The sequence below is a fragment of the Macaca nemestrina genome, chromosome 20 (assembly GCF_043159975.1).
Source record: "Macaca nemestrina isolate mMacNem1 chromosome 20, mMacNem.hap1, whole genome shotgun sequence".
Lineage (NCBI taxonomy): Eukaryota > Metazoa > Chordata > Mammalia > Primates > Cercopithecidae > Macaca > Macaca nemestrina.
The window spans coordinates 2,486,589-2,492,588 of record NC_092144.1 but is presented as its reverse complement, the minus strand read 5'-3'; positions in this window follow the sequence as shown (position 1 = coordinate 2,492,588).

The window sequence follows — 6,000 nt, the reverse complement described above, 5'->3', positions numbered from 1 at the left end:
AACTCCAAGGCCTAAGCGATCCTCTGGCCTCAGCCTCCTGAGTAACTGGAAGTATAGTCCCCTACCACCATGCCCAGGTAATTTTTGTTTGTTTGTTTGTTTTTGTAGAGACAGGATCTCCCTATATTGCACAAGCTGGTGTTGAACTCTTGGGTGTTTGAGCCTTTCTTTGTCCCCTCTTCAATCGAACACCCTCTGTCATCCCGAATTCAAGTAACAAATCTCTTCTCAATGATGCTTTTCTTACTTTATTTATTTATTTATTTATTTATTTATATTTTTTTGAGACCCAGGGTCTCGCTCTGTTGCCCAGGCTGCAGTGCAGTGGCATGATCTTGGCTCACTGCAACCTCTGTTTCCCAGGTTCAAGCAATTCTCCTGCCTCCGCCTCCTGAGTAGCTGGGATTACAGGGGCCCATCACCACGCCCAGCTAATTTTTGTTTTGTTATTTTGTTTTATTTATTTATGTTTTTTGAGATGGAGTCTTGCTCTGTCACCCGGGCTGGAGTGCAGTGGTGTGATCTCGGCTCACTGCAAGCTCTGCCTCCCAGGTTCACACCGTTCTCCTGCCTCAGCCTCCCGAGTAGCTGGGACTACAGACACCCGCCACCACACCCAGCTAATTTTTTTTTTGTATTTTTAGTAGAGATGGGGTTTCATCGTATTAGCCAGGATGGTCTCAATCTCCTGACCTCATGATCTGCCTGCCTCGGTCTCCCAAAGTGCTGGGATTACAGGCATGAGCCACTGTGCCTGGCCTATTTTTTTTTTTCAGTAGAGATGAGGTTTTGCCATGTTGGCCAGGCTGGTCTTAAACTCCTGACCTCAAGTGATCCGCCTGCCGCAGCCTCCCAAAGTACTGAGTATATAGGAGTGAACCAGCGTGCCTGGCCAGAGTGGGGAGCACTTTAACCCACCCACGTGCATGGTTTTTGGTGTCTGCTTTCCTTGGATGTCTCAGTTGGGAAGGGTCCATGCTAGCTTTGCCCTTATGGCATGCCTGGGCCTGATGGGGCCCTGCACTTCCTCTCGACACTGGTTCCTATCAAGGCCAGGCATGGTAGCTCACACCTTCAGTCCCAGCTACTCTGGAGGTTGTGGCAGGAGGCTTGCTTGAGCCTAGGAGTTCGAGACCAGCCTGGGCAACATAACAAGATCCTAGCTCTACAAAAAAATAAATAAAAAAAGAAAGAAAAGAAAAGGATTAGTGTCTTTTGAAGGTCAAGCTATGGATCCTAGTTTACATTTTACCCTGTGAGAACCATCCCCTGAGGCCGGGTGCGGTGGCTCATGCCTATAATCCCAGCACTTTGGGAGGCTGAGGAGTGCACATCACCTGAGGTCGGAAGTTCGAGACCAGCCTGGGCAACATGGTGAAACCCCTTCTCTACTAAAAATACAAAAGTGAGTCAGGCATGGTGGTGCACGTCTATAATCCAAGCTCCTTGGGAGGCTGAGGCAGGAGAATCTATTGAACTTGGAAGGTGGAGGTTGTAGTGAGCCAAGATCGCACCACCACACTCCAGCCTGGGTGACAGAGTGAGACTCCATCTCAAAAAAAAAAGAAGAAGAAGGCCAGGTGCGGTGGCTCACGCCTGTCATCCCAGCACTGTGGGAGGCTGAGGCGGGTGGATCACTTGAGGTCAGGAGTTCAAGACCAGCCTGACCAACAAGTTGAAACCCTGTCTCTACTAAAAATACAAAAATTGGCCGGGCGCAGTGGCTCAAGCCTGTAATCCCAGCACTTTGGGAGGCCGAGAGGGGCGGATCACGAGGTCAGGAGATCGAGACCATCCTGGCTAACATGGTGAAACCCCTTCTCTACTAAAAAATACAAAACACTAGCTGGGCGAGGTGGCGGGCGCCTGTAGTCCCAGCTACTCAGGAGGCTGAGGCAGGAGAATGGCGTGAACCCAGGAGGCGGAGCTTGCAGTGAGCCAAGATCGCGTCACTGTACTCCAGCCTGGGCGACAGAGTGAGATTGTCTCAAAAAAAAAAAACAAAAAACAAAAAAAACAAAAATTAGCCGGGCGTGGTAGCAGGCATCTGTAGTCCCAGCCACTCGGGAAGCTGAGACAGGGAATTGCTTGAACCCAGGAGGCAGAGGTTGCAGTGAGCCGAGATCACGCCACTGTACACCAGCCTGGGCGATGGAGTGAGACTCTGTCTCAAAAAAAAAAAAAGAAGAGAACCAACTCTTCCGGACTTGAAGAGGGGATGTGGCTTATCCTGGTTCCGTGGTCAAGAGACTCGACCCCCCAGCCAATTGGTATAAATTTAGAACTAAGTGTGGCCACAGTTAGTTAAACAAGGTATTTTAGACTGTTGAGGGGAAATTCCCAGCTGGCCAATTCTTCATTCCAATCACAACTCCTAAGTGAAAGGGATTGCCTCTTCCCAGTGAGACCCCCCCAAGGAAGGGAGGGGCTGTTCTGAGTTGAACTCATGGTCTCTGCTACCCTCTACAGGTCAAACGTTATATGAGCCCTTCGTTGACGTAATTGACATAAGATGAGGTCATACATTTAAAGCAGATGGTTCAATGACTTTTAGTAAATGTATCCAATTGCACAGCCATAACCACAATCCAATTTTAGAAAATTTCCATCACTAGGCCAGGCACGGTGGCTCATGCCTCTAATCCCAATACTTTGGGAGGCCCAGGCGGGTGGATCACGAGGTCAGGAGATTGAGGCCATCCGGGCTAACACGGTGAAACCCCGTCTCTACGAAAAATACAAAAAAATTAGCTGGGCGTGGTGGCGGGCGTCTGCAATCCCAGCTACTCAGGAGGCTGAGGCAGAGACTTGCTTGAACCCGGGAGGCAGAGATTGCAGTAAGCCAAGATTGTGCCACTGCACTCCAGACTGGGCAACAAACAGAGTGAGACTCCATCTCAAAAAAAAAAAAAAAAAAAAGTAAAGTGAAAAAGAAAAATTAGCCGGGTGTGATGGCATGTGCCTGTAGTCCCAGCTTCTCAGGAGGCTGAGGTGGGAGGATCACTTGAGCCCATGAGGTCAAGGCTGTAGTGAGCTATGAGGCTGCAGGTGCATGCTGCCACACTGGCTAATTTTCTTTTCTTTTTTTTTTTTTTTTTGAGATGGGGTCTGGCTATGTTGCCCAGGCAGATCTCAAACTCCTGGGCTCAAGCTATCCTCCTGCCTTAGCCTCCCAAATACTGGGATTACAGGTGTGACCCACTGCATCCAGCCCAACTTTTTACTTTAATATAACTTCAAACTTACAGAAAAGTTGGAAGAATAGTACCAAGAACTCCTGAATGCATCTTTCCCTGTCCTTCCCCCATGCTATTTTTATGCGCTCTATTGCTTTATCCTTCTTTGTGTGTGTATGGACATGCGTGTTTAATATATGCATCTTCCCCCACTTAACTCAGAGCAAATAGCATTCTTTGCCTTCTGTGAACATTTCCAAAGAACAGTAAAGTGGTGGGCTGGGCATGGTGGCTCACACCCGTAATCCCAGCACTTTGGGAGGCTGAGGCGGGCGGATCACCCAAGGTCAGGAGTTCGAGACTGGCCTGACCAACATGGAGAAACCCCATCTCTACTAAAAAACAAAATTAGCTGGGCGTGGTGGTGCATGCCTGTAATCCCAGCAACTAGGGAGGCTGAGGCAGGAGAATCCCTTGAACGTGGGAGGCGGAAGTTGCGGTGAGCCGAGATAGCGCCACTGCACTCCAGCCTGGGCAACAAGAGTGAAACTCCATCTCAAAAACACACACACACACACACACACAAAAACAAAACAAAACAAAACAATAAAAACAGCAGTGGGACGTTTCGGGAGTAAAGGGCGCGCCCCCTGGTGGTCATGCAATTTTTCCATTGAAGTAATTATATATTCTGGATACAATTAGTATAATTGATTCTCGGTGTCTGCAGGTTCCTTGTCCTGGGGTTTTGTATTTGCTGGTTCCATACCCGTGGATTCAGCAGAATAGAAAATATTTGAAGCCAGGCATGGTGGCTGCACCTGTGGTCCCATCTCCTCGGGAGGCTGAGGCAGGAGGATTGCTTGAGCCCAGGAATTTGAGGCTGCAGTGAACTGCTTTCCCACCACTGCACTCCAGCCTGGGTGACAGGGCAAGACCGTCTCTCAAAATAAAAAATTAAAAAAGAAAGAAGGGAAGAAATCAAAGAAGAAAGCATTTGAAAAAAAGCAATAAAAATAACAATACAACAAGGAAAATAATGCAAAATTTAAAAGACAGTATAACAACTGTTTACATAGCGTTGATGTTGCATTAGTTATTATAAGTAACTTAAAGCTGATCTACAGTATATGGATATGGCAGGGTGTGTGAAGATTATATACAAATACTCCACCATTTTATTTTATTTTAATTAATTTTGTTTAAGACGGTGTCTTGCTCTTGTCGCCCAGGCTGGAGTGCAATGGCATGATTTCAGCTCACTGCAACCTCTGCCTCCTCAGTTCAAGTGATTCTCCTGCCTCAGCCTCCCAAGTAGCTGGGATTACAGGTGCGTGCCACCACACCCAGCTGATGTTTGTATTTTTAGTAGAGACGGGGGTTTCACCGTGTTGGCCAGGCTGGTCTCGAACTCCTGATCTCAGGTGATCCACTCGCCTCAGCCTCCCAAAATGCTGGGATTACAGACGTGAGCCACTGCACCCAGCCGCATCATTTTATTTCATTTTTTATTTTATTTTTTTTGAGACAAGATCTCACTCTGTTGCCCAGGGTAGGAGGGAATGGTGTGATCTCAGCTCATTGCAGCCTCGGCCTCCTGGGCTTAAGTGATCCTCTCACCTTAGCATCTGGACTAGCTGGGACCACAGGCCCCAGCCACCACACTCAGTTAATATTTGTGTTTTTTGTAGAGATGAGGTCTCACTCTGTTGGACAAGCTGGTCTCAAACTCCTGAGCTCAAGCAATCCCCCCACCTCGGCCTCTGAAAGAACTGGGAATATAGGCGTGAGCCACTGTGCCCGGTTACTGCACCATTTTTTTTTTTTTTTTTTTTTTTTTTTTGAGATGGAGTCTCACTCTGTCGCCCAAGCTGGAGTGCAGTGGCCAGATCTCAGCTCACTGCAAGCTCCGCCTCCCGGGTTCACGCCATTCTCCTGCCTCAGCCTCCCGAGTAGCTGGGACTACAGGCTCCCGCCACCTCGCCTGGCTAGTTTTTTGTATTTTTTTGTAGAAACGGGGTTTCACCGTGTTAGCCAGGATGGTCTCCATCTCCTGACCTCGTGATCGGCCCGTCTCAGCCTCCCAAAGTGCTGGGATTACAGGCATGAGCCACTGTACCCGGTTACTGCACCGTTTTATATCAGGGACTTGAGCATCCACTGACTTTGATATCTGCAGGGATCTTGCAATCTCCTGCAGATATTGAGGAAAAACTGCATGTATACATTTCACAAATATTTTTTCTTTTATTTTTTTTTGAGAGACAGAGTCTTGCTCTGTCGCCCAGGCTGGAGTGCAGTGGCGCGATCTCGGCTCACGGCAACCTCCACCTCCCAGGTTCAAGTGATTTTCTTGCCTCAGCCTCCTGAGTAGCTGGGATTATAGGTGTGAGCCACCGCACCCGGCCTTTTTTTTTTGTATTTGTAACAGAGACGTGGTTTCACCATGTCAGCCAGGCTGGTCTCAAACTCCTGACCTCGTGATCTGCTTGCCTCGGCCTCCCAAAGTGCTGAGATTACAGCCATGAGTCACTGTGCATGGCCTGCAAATTAAACATTTTTCAACTGCCCAATTCCCATTTTTTGTGCATATGTTGGTTATGTTTTGCATCCTATCTGAGAAAGCTTTGCCTTAGCCAAGGTTACAAAGATTCTCCTCTGATATTTTCTTCTACATGTTTTATAATTGTCACTCTTGCATTCACGTCTGCGGCTTGCATTGAATTCATTTCTGAGTACCGTATTATGACAGGAGAGATTCTGCAGAGACAGACATATGTTGTGAAAGGGGAGGGATGTCCATCTCTCCCTACATGGAGCCTGG